This window comes from Pinus tabuliformis, chromosome J (genome assembly GCF_031772625.1).
Source record: "Pinus tabuliformis cultivar Carrire ecotype Pingquan chromosome J, CPIR1, whole genome shotgun sequence".
Lineage (NCBI taxonomy): Eukaryota > Viridiplantae > Streptophyta > Pinopsida > Pinales > Pinaceae > Pinus > Pinus tabuliformis.
In genome coordinates this window covers 1,184,284,312-1,184,299,905 of record NC_142295.1, presented here as the reverse complement: position 1 = coordinate 1,184,299,905, position 15,594 = coordinate 1,184,284,312, and positions in this window count along the sequence as shown.

The window sequence follows — 15,594 nt, the reverse complement described above, 5'->3', positions numbered from 1 at the left end:
AAATGCTTAAAAATGTATTGTAGGTTATAATTGGGTTTGCTACTATAGGTGGAATTCAGGCGGGAGTATTCAAAATTGGTGATAAAACTCACATAATTGACAAATTTATTAGTGCAAGATGTACAGACCAGGATTTGTTGGCTTTGTTTCTAAATCCATAATTATCATAAGTTCACTCTTGGATTGAAGTTGTATTAAGAAATACTCTGCTATAAAATGTTCTTAACTCTTGAATCCATTTGTATCTTGTAATTTTGTTGTAATCACGAAGCCATTTTATTTGTAACGAGGTTTTATAGTCATGTTGGTTGCAAAAAATTCATTGACTGAGTAAGTATTTAACAGATTTGAAATACTCCTCCGGATTTGGTATATATATATATATATATATATATATATCAGAGTAGTAATTTCCAATTTCAAATTAGGGAAAAGAGGGAAAAATCCTAGTGAGGTGGTGGACGACCCATCCAAACACAAAGTTTCCAACCGCCCAATAAACTCGTGAACAAAATTGAAATTATTTCATATGCAAGCTATGAAAAAAATTTGTGAAAACATTGGGAAAAAAAAAACCTACCTCTAATTTAAGAATATGGTGGGTCTCTTTGACAAGAATGTTTCTGGAAGAAGATCCATCAAAATCCGCACCGGATGGCTTCGAAGTCTCCCTGGCTTCGTCCATGATCCGGATCTTGGGGGGAGGCCCCCAAGATCTAAAAAATTGAAATGCTAGAAGAAAAAGAGGAGAATGCCCAATAAACAAAACCACAAAGTTTTTTTTTTATTAAAACAGAGAATAACAGTAAAAGCTACATTGTGGCAGACAAATTGTCCTTTTACAAAATGCGACTTGTTACTTATAGTATTTTACACCACGGGTAAATTCCATGGGTGAATGAATACCATGGGTGGATGTCAAAATACCATGGGAAAATACCATGGGTGAATGAATATCATGGGTGGATGTCACTAACAATACCATGGGTGGATTCCACTTACAATACCATGGGTGGATGAATACCATGGTTTGATGCCATTTTCCATTCAGATCATTCCTCCCTCTTTAAGAAGCAATGGTCCCAATTGCGTGAAGTTCCTTCCTGCGAAGCCTTTGTTAAATATGAAGAGCCACTAAAGAGAAGGGTTTTATGTGGTTAACCCATAACCATGATGAATGAAGATCCGATGATAGAGATACCCTGTATGCTTATGACCAACTGTGATATTGATAGTGTGTGGCCTAGAAAATGGACTTCAATGAAGTGTGGGTTTGTGGATGACCCATAACCATGATGAACGAAGATCCGAGGATAGAGATACCCTGTAATGCTTGTGACCAACTGTGATACTGACAATGTGCAACCTAGCAAATGGACTTCGAGGAAGTGTGGGTTTGTGGTTGCCCCATAACCATTAAAAATGAAGATCCGAGGATAGAGATAGCTTGTAATGCTTGTGACCAACTATGATACTAACAGTGTGCGACCTAGCAAAAGGACTTCGATGACAAGGATTTTGTGCGGTTGACCCATAACCGTGATGTTGGTTGTTGATGAAATAGTAGGTGCCTACATAGCAAGGGGTGGGAGGGCACGTCTCCAAAGAACCTAAGCCGAATGCTGATATGCTAAAACTGATGAACTTGAAGCAGGTATCTACTAAAGTGAGGTGGGAGAGTACGTCTCCAAAGGGAACCCGCTTCTAATGCTGCTCCATAATTAAAATAGACATAACTCACTCAATATAACTCGGAATATTTATTATAACCTATTTTTGGAAATAGAAGGGCCATTTTGCAACTTAATCCTTATCTAGACACTCTAGAATCTTAGATTCGTGCAACAACTTTTTCGCCGCCACAAAAGTTTTGAAAAATAGTTGATTTTAAATCAGTGATATCTCCCACATCCGAACTCCAATTTGACCCTTTTTCTTTTTGAAATTGAGCGATTTTCGAGAGGAGCTTAGATTTGCAATCACTTTTCTAAAATTCTACACAAAAATTGGAAAAAAGATATAGGAGAGCCATTGTCCACGAATTATCGTCAGAAATGTTGATTTGGGGTAGCATCAGATGTGCTCTAGCCACGAAATTTGGTGGATAGGTTGGGGCACATGAGATCTCCAATACCTAGAAAGGGTTTGGGCAGATTCTAAACAGATCAGGAGATATTAAAATAATTAATATTTTTAATGGAGTCCCTAAGTCTAAACTTAGGGAAAATAAAATATTAATGTGAATTTGTGTTAGAATGGTCCAAAAGACATGGATCAAGCCAGATCTAATCTTAGTCATTGATTAGGGACTTAATCTCGGCCGTTGAGATGTCAACAGGAAAAGTATAAGAGGAGGCTTGAGGGTCACTTAGAGAAGCACACTAGATGATAAGTCATTCTATTATCTAGAGCGGGGTTTGCTAAGAGAGACAGAATCAGTGGTCGAGAGAGAAGCCAAGGGGCATTGAGTACAGAGGAATAGAGAAGGCAAAGATTGTGCTGGGAGAGCAACGTAGCAGCCATGGAGGGTGACGCAGAGCTAGCAAGGGCTCACGCAGAGGCAGCCTAGTGTTGCGCAGAGCACCAGAGGGGCCAGCGCAATTGACGAAGAGGCTCCCAGAGCTGACGCAGGGCCTCCTGGGGTTGATGCAGGCCAATAAAGGATGATGTAGGGCCAGTGTGAGATAGAGACGGGCTGATGCAGTACAGACTCGGTAGACGTTGGGGTTGCAGGAGCAATTTTGTGTTGAAGTGCTACCGGAAGGATTTTTCGGGGTTTCAGCTAGGAGATTTCTCTCAAACTGTGAGGTATAGCTGCTAAGGAAATTCTCTATTGGATAGGCCAGTTTCGGCACCCAGATTGTACTTTGATATTTCTTAAAAAGAAAACCCTCAAATAGTTGCACCAATTTTCCCGCATTGGGTTTTTCCGGGGACATTGGTCCAAAAATAATGGTGTCATGTGGTGTGTTTGTTTTTTTTTGTTTTAGTTGTTTATCTATAATATGTTGAGCATGCACTGGTGTTTATTTTCAGTATTTAATTTGTAAATAACTTGTTAAGGAAAAATAACAAGTAGGTAGGAATAAAGCAGATAAAGTGCATGAAGGGTTTCTAAACTAAGTAAACTTAGAAACTTCAACATGGTATCAGAGCATGATTGCAGATCACAGGAGGACTAAAACACATCAGCCGAGCAGAGCAATAGCAGCAAAAAATAGTTGTCCTGAGGTGACAGAAGCTGTTTCTAGCAACACAGAAGCCAAAGAAGTGTGACGCGGAGCCACACAGAAGAACCTTGGAACTACGCAGAGCCTCAGAGAGGTCAGCGTTGTTGACGCAGAGGGCCAGAGGGATGACCCAAGACATCCCAGGGCTGACACAGACCCATCTGGGGTGACGCAGAGCCAGCGTGAGGCAGAGAGGGGCTGACGCAGTTCACAGAGAGGCAGTTGCTGGAGTCTAGAAGGCTGTAGAAATATTGCAGAGTGGAGCTGTTAAGGTACTGTAGTCAGGACAGTACATGACAGAGCAGGGCCAGAGGAGTTGTTACCGAGGGTTTCTAGACGAGGAACTTGGATTAGCAGTGCAATTGCACAAGATGATCAGAGTAGGGGACATCTCGACAAGTGACAGAAGGATTTCCAGAAGGGAAATCAAGACTCAAAGGGAGTCCAAAAGAGAACTTCCAGATGGGAAGTAGAGACTAAAAGGAGTCGAACAAAGAACTTCTAGGAGGGAAGTAGAGGAGCATCATGGCACTAAACGAGGTAAGAGACTAGGATAATTTGGATGGAGCATCGAACTTCGCAGTCTGGAAGGCCAGAATCTTATCAGTGCTTGACAGTAATCGTGTCAAGAACTTCGCCTTAAAGGTTATAGCTATCCCAATCGACCCCAATGATAACGACAAGTACGAAGAGGCGATGGCGAGGGCCAAGTGCATTATCCTTGACAGGGTCAAGGATCATGTGGTACCACATATAGCCAAGAAGGAAATGACAGTTGAGATGTGGGAGGCTCTCAAGAACCTATACTAGCATACTTCTGTGTAGAGAAGAATGCTGCTTGAGAACCAGATGAGGTCATATCAGATGAAGAAGGGTAAATCAATTGACACCTTCCTTAAAGGACTGAATGAGATCTGAGACCAGTTGACTGCTATAGGAGCAACACTGGATGAAGAGCTTATGGTGAGGACAACCCTGAATGTTGTCTTAGAAGATTGGGAAGTGTTTGTCCAGAGTATCCTGGGCAGAGGGACTCTCCTACCTTGGGACGAGATGTGGCTAGCTCTTCGCCAGGAAGACGGCAATCAAAGACAGGTAGCAGTAGCAAAGGGATGAAAGTTCAGTATGAGGAGGAGGATGTGGCCCTAGCATCTGAGGGAAAGCAGGAGAAGTGGAAGAAGAAAGGTCTCTCCAAGATCAAGTGCTTCCACTATGGGTAGATGGGTCATTATGCAACCTAGTGCCCAAGGAAGAAGAGTAAGGGAGAGTCTTCCGAGACTAAGGCAACGCCAGCACGGGCATAGAAGGAAGTTTTGACAGACGATGATTGTGCCATGAGTGCACACGCACCACTTGAGCGGAAGTGGGGAGACATCGAGCTGTAGTCAGGAGGACTACAGGCGATGAGGGGCAGGATCCTTGAGGTACCCAACCTCTTGGATTAGACCTTGCTACGGGAGCCCCGACAAGGAGTAGCAGGACTGACTGAGTGGGTAGAGATGGATGTAGATGGAGCGGCAGAGAGAGCTACAGTGCAAGAGTCCCAAGCAACACAAAGATAATAGGCTACTGTAGTGTGAGAGGCATAGGAGTGTTGCACCAGTGCAGGAAGGCACAGAGAGGTGTGCAACGATGCGAGATGCAGGGAGGCGTTGCAACAACACAGAGGTAAAAGAGAGGGAGCACGTGTCAGCAACAAAGGGAGCTTCAACATCAGTGGGTGTTTCTAGCCCAACAGGGAGGTCAGTTGGGAGATCAGTTACTTACTTCTCAGTAACTGATTTGCAGTGCAGCAATGGACAACATTATGTAGCATGATGAGAGGAGGTGCAGTGCAGATGCAATGCTGGGAGAAAGGACCAACAACAACACGGATGTAGAGGGAGCTGTCGTATAGATGCAGCAGTGGCAGTGGCAAAACCATGGGCAACAGTAAAGGAGGCAACAATGCAGAGGATGTTGGGTAGGAAGGCCTAGCATCAACACATGTAGCGATGTCGGATGATCAGAGTAATACTCAGTGAGGAGTATTGTTAGAGCACAGTCCTCGCTAAGAGGGAGTGTTGATTTGGGGTAGCATTGGATGCGCTCCAGCCACGAAATTTGGTGGAGAGGTTGAGGCACATGAGATCTCCAATACCCAGAAAGGGTTTGGGCAGATTCTAAACATAACAAGAGATATTAAAATAATTAATATTTTTAATGGAGTCCCTAAGTCTAAACTTAGGGAAAATAAAATATTAATGTGAATCTGTGTTAGAATGGTCCAAAATACATGGATCAAGCCAGATCTAATCTTAGCCATTGATTAGGGACTTAATCTCAGCCATTGAGATGTCAATAGGAAAAGTATAAGAGGAGGCTTGAGGGTCACTTGGAGAAGCACACCAGATGATCAGTCATTCTATTCTCTAGAGCAGGGTTTGCTAAAAGAGATAGAATTAGTGGTCGGGAGAGCAGCTGAGGGGCATTGAGTAAGAGGAATAGAGAAGGCATAGATTATGTCGGGAGAGCGGTGCAACAACCAAGGAGGGTGACACAGAGCTAGCAAGGGCTCACGCAGAGCACCAGAGGGGCCAGCGCAGCTGACACAGAGGCTCCCAGAGCTAACGCAAGGCATCCCGGGGCTGACGCAGGCCAAGAAAGGTTGTCGCAGGGCCAATGTGAGACAGACAAGGGCTGACGCAGTCCAAATTGGATAAACGTTGGGGTTGTAGGAGCAGTTTTGTGTTGAAAAGTTGCCAAAAGGATTTTCCGGGTTTTCAGCTAGGAGATTTCTCTCAAACTATGAAGTATATCTACTAAGGAAATTCTCTGTTGGGTAGGCCAATTTCGGCACCCAGATTGTACTCAGATATTTCTTAATAAGAAAACCCTCAGATAGTTGCTTCGGTTTTACCGCATTGGGTTTTTCCAGGGACATTGGTCCAAAAATAATGGCATCATGTGGTGTGTTTGTTTTTGTTTCTTTTAGTTGTTTATCTGTAATATGTTGAGCATGCATTGGTGTTTATTTTGAGTGTTTACTTTGTAAATAACTTGTTAAGGAAAAATAACAAGTAGGTAGGAATAAATCAGATAAAGTGCATGAAGGATTTCGAAACTAAGTAAACTTAGAAACTTCAACAAGAAACATTTCTGCAACATAGCTGATTTTAAATCAGCGATATCTCCCTCATCCAGACTCCGATTCGGCTGATTTTTTTTTGAATTTGGGTATTTTTTGGCAAGGAATCCAAATATGTTATTATTTTTGGTAAATTTTGCACCAAAAATTTCATGTCTTATCTACAAACTCATCGCCCCAAAACATTCTTGCAAAAAAATGAAAAAAGAAAAATTCTTCCTGCTTGACATAAGAAAATGCTCTGTGGAGGATGTAGTACATGCCTGAAATTTGTTGAAGATTTTCGCAAAAATTGAAATTGAAATATGTATCAAACCCTCATTCCCATGGAATCATAACCTACTCTAATACCACTAGTCTGGATCTTGGGGGGAGGCCCCCAAGATCTAAAAAATCGAAATGCTAGAAGAAAAAGAGGAGAATGCCCAATAAACAAAACCACAAAGATTTTTTTTATTAAAATAGAGAATAACTGTAAAAGTTACATTATGGTGGATAAACTATCCTTTTACAAAATGCGACTTGTTACTTATAGTATTTTTTGGTTACAATACCATGGGTAAATTCCATGGGTGAATGAATACCATGGGTGGATGTCACAATACCATGGGTGGATGTGACTAACAATACCATGGGTGGATCCCACTTACAATACCATGTGTAAATTCCATGGGTGGATGAATACCATGGTTTGATGCCATTTTCCATTCGGATCAGTCCAAAACAATAGGCAATTTGTGGCAATATCCATATTGGGTATGCTTCGTAGTCTCGACTTCTTCTTGTGTGCACCTAAGTAAATGTTCACAAGATCGATTATTGCCATAAAATGCAAGAGGGTCAGGTTTTGGGTGTTCCTGCTTCTTCTTTCTCATGAATCCAAAACAACTACAGTACCAACCCATTGCTTCTTCCAACAAAAGAAGCACTCACATATTGTGATAATTAAAGCATGTTTGCAAAAGGAGTGTAACAATGGAAAATTACACACCTGAAATATAAATAGCACGAATGTAGGTAGCTCCTCGCATTTTAAGTTGACTTTCTTAGGAGGTAATGGGAATTTATACGAGTATTAGAGGATATGGGGCAAACAAGTTAGAGAGTGGTTCCGCGTCATAGATCCAGGGATTGCTGAATATCTTTTTGGACAAAAATTGATTACGCAAGAACACATTGTGAATGTGTCATATGTTTACTAGGCTACACAATACATGCGGTAAAAAATTGTTGGACAGAAGAGGACGAAATTGAGCTTTCGTGATTGGTTGAATCTGCCCAGTCGAACCCATCATAGGAAAACCTTTGGTGTAAAAATATTGATTCCATGGTAAGGAAAGAATTATGGAGTGCTTTACTAAATTAGTTTGAGTCTCAAAGAATAAAAACCTCAAATTCAGAAGAAGTCAAATTCCTCTAGAAAATGGAACATAAGATGCTAGTCATGACAGGAAAACCAATATGTAGGTTAATAGATTGTGAAGTCGAGAGCTATCAATTTTCTAACTTGCAGGGCTATTGGATCCCTTGCATGTTTGAGTAGCTAAATTTGAAGGTTTCAACCAAAAGACCTAGGAAGCGTAGCACTGCATGGAGTACTTCTAAGCGGATACCAAGGAAAAAAGTTTTCGATAATTTGGTGTCAGATCACTCCAACATGCATCGATCAATTTGATTTCGTGTCCTTTGACCCCGAGGTAGAAGGAATACTCTAAGTGATTTCCCTCAAGTATGGTCAATTGTGGGTAGATAATTTCACAATTAATTGAATTCAATAATTATATATATTTCTAAAATTATATAAATTAAGTCATTCAATTCATAACAAATAATGAATAAATAACTGAAAATATATTTAAAATGAAACAACTAATAATTTCATTGGGTTAGGTCCACTTTTTATTCATCCATTATAATAGTTTTCCATTAATCCAATTAGGTAAAGGAGTTAAGATTTTTATTTATTTGAGGAAGCTACTCTATATTCTCAATTTGATTGTGCTATGTTCATATCGACGAGAATAATTTCATTGTAAAGTTAATCAATTTTTGGGCACAGATTGCAGTTTTCACGTACTTGTGGGAGTCTTTTAGTAGTTTGAGCACTTTAATTGTTTTTTTGTTATTTATTGGTGTTGTATTACCCCTCAAAAGGCCAGAGATGATAAAATTTTAAAAAGTTGGATCAAATGTGCATCTGTTGTTGAAATTACTACAATTTAACTATTTATGATTAAGTTTAAATAATTAATCATAAATAGTTAACTATAGGCATCTCTTTAGACCTTTTGAGGCAAGCACTAGTAATATTTTTCAGAAAATTTTAACAAAATTCCAAAACCAGGGTGTGGCATTCCAATCTTCGAGGCCGAAAATACCCAAACTAAGAGAAGCCATTCAACATTGTCATCATTGTCAAAAAAAAAAAATTACAAAAATGCTTTTCAAAGCTTGTTCTTTAAGCAATTGACTCAAGTCACCTTCTCTAAAATAATATTCTAATAAGAAAAGTCTTTTGGTAGAAATCACATAAGAAAAAGTTTTGGCCGAGGCATTTCAACCAACAAGTGTGGTTCATCATGATGAACCACACTTGTTGGTTGAAACGCGTCGGCATTTCAAACCAACAAGTGTGGTTCATCATGATGAACCACACTCGTTGGTTGAAACGCGTCGGCAAAAAAATTCTCTTCATCAAACCAACAAGTGTGGTTCATCATCTGGTCCTAATGATGAACCACACTTGTTGGTTCAAAATGCATCGGCCAAAAATTTCTCTTATGTGATTTCTACCGAAAGACTTTTCTTAATTCATTATGGATCATAGATGCCCGAATTTAGAAAATAATATTCTATATTAGATCTTGTCCACCTTTCTCTAGTACCCTTCTCTAAAAATTTCATATAAGACTATTCTGTATTTGACTACTCGATAGCGAAAATCATCCAATTCCCATGTATTTCCCAACCCATAAGGTTGCATTACCCATAATTAGAGTCCCATAATTTGGTATCTTGCGTTTAAGGGAGGATTATATACATTTGGCTTGATGTAGCTTTTATTTAAAAGATATTTTGACCAAAACACTTATTTTGACAAAAACATTTTTTTAATATAATTTATTATAAGTCATAAAATAATGGCAAATGGAGTTAGATGTGGACACAATGTTAATGAACATAATCTTATATTTTTCAATGTGGAAGATTTATAAAAAACATGTATATCCTTTTGGACCAAAAATACTCAAATATTTATTTCAATATCTTTAAACATGTATATCCTTTGGACCAAAAATACTCAAATATTTATTTCAATGTCTCAGTAAAATGTTATTTTTATTTCAATGTCTCTATCCCATATTAGTGAATATCACCATGGAAAAAGTCATCATATAAATTTAGAACTCAATCCAAATTCACATGATAGGTTAAGTGAAATTTCCTATATTATTGTATTATCATACTTTACCTATTTTGAAAACAGTGTGTATCTATCAATAAAAATCTATCTAAATTTTAAGTAAAAACATATTAAACAGAATAAATAAATAAAATATAAATTCATCAACACTTGAAATTGAAATTAAAATTAATATAAAATTATATTAATTTATTTTATTATATATATCAATTCATTTTATTATATATTTTTATATTATTTTTATAATTAATTTTTATTATGATTAATTATTTTAAATATTATATTATATAATTTATTTATTTTAACTTATTAACGTTAGTATGCTCTATGCTATAGATATTAATCAAATATTTAAAATCACTTTAATAATTCAGTGGTTAAGTATTGGGGGTTTCCGCAGTGTAATATATTAGATATCATTTTTTGGGATTCAACTGTGTTAAGTAAGTCATTCATCTATGACCATTTCCATGAGAGGGTATTGGGGGTTTCCGCAGTGCAATATATTAGATATCATTTTTTGGGATTCAACTGCATTAAGTAAGTCATTCATCTATGACCATTTCCATTAGAGGTAGTTGTAATTGACTAATTTGCATCGGGTGATGCTCACAGGGGTGAAGAAGTGGGATTGAAACTAGTGAAATAAATCACATAGCGTCAATCATCACTTCTGGGACTTGCACCCGATAACCAGGACTTCCCGGGAGGTCACCCATCCCAGATCGCCTTTGGCTCAAGCGCGCTTAACTGTGGAGTTTTCCCCACAATCAAGCCCGCTTAGCTTGCTACCCCATTTCCAAAACCTTAGCAAGTATTGTGCTTCATAAATCATTCAAGTAGAGTTCCCTTCACTCTTTTGAATTAAGTATTGGGGCTTTCCGCAGTGCAATATATTAGATATAATTTTTTGGGATTCAACTGTGTTAAGTAATTCATTCATCTATGACAATTTCCATGAGAGGTTAGAGGTAGTCGTAACTGACTAATTTCTCATGATTTTTGAATAGTCCACTTAGCACTCATTACATTAGGTGATGCTCATAGGGGTGAAGAAGAGGGATTGAAACTAGTGAAATAAATCACATAGCGTCAGTCATCACTTCCGAGACTTGCACCCGATAACCAGGAGTTCCTGGGAGGTCACCCATCCCAGATCGCCTCTAGCTCAAGCGCACTTAACTGTGGAATTTTCCCCACAATCAAGCCCGCTTATCTTGCTACCCCATTTGCAAAACCTTAGCAAGTATTGTGCCTCATGAACCATTCAAGTAGAGTTCCCTTCACTCTTTTGAATTAAGTATTGGGGGTTTCCGCAATGCAATATATTAGATATCATTTTTTGGGATTCAACTGCGTTAAGTAAGTCATTCATCTATGACCATTTCCATGAGAGGTAGTCGTAACTGACTAATTTCTCATGATTTTTGAATAGTACACTTAGCACTCATTGCATTGGGTGATGCTCACAAGGGTGAAGAAGTGGGATTGAAACTAGTGAAATAAATCACATAGTGTCAATCATCGCTTTCGGGACTTGCACCCGGTAACCAGGACTTCTCGAGAGGTCACCCCATCCCAGATCGCCTTTGGCTTGATTGTGGGGAAAACTCCATAGTTAAGCGCGCTTGAGCCAGAGGCGATATGGGATGGGTGACCTCCTGGGAAGTCCTGGTTACCGGGTGCAAGTCCTGGAAGTGATGATTGACGCTATGTGATTTATTTCACTAGTTTCAATCCCACTTCTTCACCCCTGTGAGCATCACCCGATGCAATGAGTGCTAAGTGGACTATTCAAAAATCATGACAAATTAGTCAGTTATGACTACCTCTAACCTCTCATGGAAATGGTCATAGATGAATGACTTACTTAACGCAGTTGAATCCCAAAAAATGATATCTAATATAATGCACTGCGAAAACCCCCAATACTTAATTCAAAAGAGTGAAGGGAACTCTACTTGAATGGTTCATGAGGCACAATACTTGCTAAGGTTTTGCAAATGGGGTAGCAAGCTAAGTGGGCTTGATTGTGGGGAAAACTCCACAGTTAAGTGCGCTTGAGCCAGAGGCGATCTGGGATGGGTGACCTCTCGGGAAGTCCTGGTTACCGGGTGCAAGCCCCGGAAGTGATGATTGACGCTATGTGATTTATTTCACTAGTTTCAATCCCACTTTTTCACCCCTGTGAGCATCACCCGATGCAATGAGTGCTAAGTGGACTGTTTCTGGGGTTAATATAATGCTTCTTCAGAGGGGTTTACCCCCCTCATTTTTTTTAAAAAAAATATACATGTCAATCATCTTGACGTGTAATGAGTGCTAAGTGGACTGTTTCTGGGGTTAATATAATGCTTCTTCAGAGGGGTTTACCCCCCTCATTTTTTTTAAAAAAAATATACATGTCAATCATCTTGACGTGTTTGAATGGTTCCAAAATGAGTGCTAAGTGGACTGTTTCTGGGGTTAATATAATGCTTCTTCAGAGGGGTTTACCCCCCCTCATTTTAAAAAAAAAAATATACATGTCAATCATCTTGACGTGTTTGAATGGTTCCAAAAATAGAATATTCGTGCAAATTTTTTTGACATGCCTTCAAATATTCAGATGACTTTTAATTTTTTTAATTCAATAGTCAAATAAAAAAGATTACAATTAAAAGTCTAAGAGATTACAATTTTATATGGAAAATAATAGAAATTCTGGTAAGATTTCGATAAAATTTTACTGAAATTTTGGAAATCCAAATTACAATTGTCACACTTCAAAATTAAAATTATAAGTGCCTTAAGAGTACAATTTCATCTAGAAAATATTAAAAATTATGGTAAAGTTTTGTTAGAATGTTGCCGAAATTTTTGGAAATCTAGATCTAGATTACTACTGTCAAGCTTCAAAATTAAAGTTATGAAAATCCCAAAATTTTTAATGATGCTAAATTCATTTCCACCATTAAAAAAATCATTCAAACACTCTAACTGTCAATTTTTTTGAATTTTTTCTTATCAAATTCCAACAATAAATCAACCACCCAACAAAATTATAACCTCCAGAAACCACACATTAAAAAATATACACATTAATGGTCAAAGCATATTTAAATATCCCAAAATAAAATATTTCCTTCAATTTTTTGATAGGTTTTAAATTTTTCCTTCCCAAATTCCAACCAGAAATTAACCATCCCCAAAAAATTATAACCTCCCAGAACAACACCTCTAAAAAAATATATCGTCTTGACGTGTTTGAATGTACCAAAAATAGAATATTTCCTGCAATATTTTGACCTGCCTTCAAATATTGGGAACACTTTATTTCTAAATTCAATATTCCAACGGTAACATCGCATAAATCGCTTAAAAAATTGGACCCTAAACACTTTCAAATAAAACTTTTTAAAAATGTTTAAGATAAGTTTGACCTGTATAATTTTTTAAAAGATTTTAGACGTTAAAAATTGAGTAAGTTTGAATTATATAATTTTTAAATATTTAATTGAATAAATATAATCTAATTTTTTATTATTATTATTATTATTATTTCAATGTATTATTTAGAAAATCTTGATAAAATTCTCAATGTCACATTGGAATTTCCAGAGCCAAAAAGGAGACGTATAAAACTTGTAGGTGCTACTTAAAGCTCGTTCAGGAGGTTAACACTGCGCTAAAATTTAAATAATTTATTAATTTTAATTTTATATATATTTATATTCAGAAGTATTTAAATTAAAATATTAAATGGTATATTATTTAGTACAAGCACAAGTTCAATAACATAGACAATCATAGCCTTCCTAAGCTAGCTTTAAATTCCAGCCAAAACCACCTAAGGCTTAACCGAGGATGGCATAAGGACACAAGGGCCTGGTTAAACTATTGGGAAATCAATGAGAATGATGCTTTGCAAAACATAAATAACATTAAAGATATTGTTACTTCTAAGTTCAAAGAAAAATTGTGGTGTGAGAAAGATTTAGCGTCTAAAAGAAAATTAAGTTATTATAAGAAGGCCATCAACCCACCCTTGAAGATCAAAAGTATCTCTCTATTTTAACTAGCTCAAAGAAGAAAATTAATATAGCAAAGATTAGAACGAATTCACATGAGCTCCATAGTGAAATTGGCCGTTGGGCAGTTCCTAAAACGCCATGGATAGAAAGGATCTGCCATATTTGTGAGAATAGGAGCATCGAGGATGAAAACCACTTCCTCTTAGAGTGCCCTGCATACAACCACATTAGATCTCAATTTCACAACCTTTGTTACAATACTGACCTTCCTAGTCTTTTACAATGCCAAAATTATAGTGAACTCGGGAGGCTTCTCTCGAAGCTTTTTGAGCATAGGAATAAAATCTTAAATCAAAATAAATAATTTGTCTTTTTAGGTCCGATAGATCATTATTTGGTCTCAGCGGACGTTAACCATCATCATCGTCATCATCACAAAGAAGATGTATAATTTTTTATTTATTTATGTATTTAAATTAATTTTAATTTTAATTTTATATTTATTTTTATTTAAAAGTATCTAATAATATATTAATTAATAAAGAAGATGTATAATTTTTTTTCATAAAGAAGATGTATAATTTTTTTTTATATTTATGTATTCAAATTCATTTTAATTTTATATTTATTTGTATTTCTGTATATATTTAGATTAATAATAATTGAATACATAAATATAAAATAATTATACATTTTCTTCCTACTAAATAATATATTATTGAATATTTTAATTTAAATATTTCTGAATATAAAATCAAAATTAATATGTATATATATGAGAGAATGTTTTAATTATAGGATTTTTTTTTTCCAATTATATGGTATATTTTTATTTTTATAAGGGTATATTAAATTATTTTACTTTATTCTCTCTACGTTCAACATAGATTTAAAAAGTGTCATTTGATTTTATAAGAAATTTTCTATTTCCAACTTTTTTTTGTTGACGTGCAAATATTTCTCCAAAAAAATTTTAATCTAAAAAAGTTCATACCTTGATCTATGCCAGGTGAATTATCATTCTTTTTAGGTTAATCTAGTAAAAGAATATTCATCTCCCAAACTAAATACATTAAGGAAGTTTTGAAGAAATTTAAGATGGAAAAATGTGCACCTAACAACACAACACACATGTCGTCATAGAATGCAAGTTGAGACACACATGTCGTCACAGGATGCAAGTTGAGAAAATATGATGAATTTTGTGGTGCAAATTAAACTATGTGCAAGTCAATGTTCTGTAGATTACTATATTTGACAACATCCAGACTAGATATTATGCAAGCAGTAGCATTGGTTGCAAGATTTCAATCTACATCAAAGGAGACTCATATGCAAGCAGTTAAGAGAATATTTAGATATTTGAGGGGAAATCTGGACTTTGGCCTGTGGTATTTAGGAAGCAAAGATTTTACTTTAACAACATATATGGAAGCACATTGGGAAGGAAGTGTAGATGACAAGAAAAGTAAAGTGGACGAGCATTTTTTCTAGGCAATTGTTTAGTATCATGGTTAAGCAAGAAAGAAACTTCAATCTCCCTATCCATGGGCAAATTTGAATTCATTGCAGCAACAACATGTTGTACTCACGGTCTTTGGATGAAGCAAAATCTGAAAGATACCGTAGTAGAATATGATCAACCAATATCAATTGTCTGTGATAATACAAGTGTTATCAACATTTCAATTGTGTTGCAAATATCTTTACAAAACCTCTTTCCCGCGAAACTTTTGAATATCTAAGACAAAAGTTGGGAGTAATAGAAGTAAGAGATTGCAACACTTTGAGCCACATTAA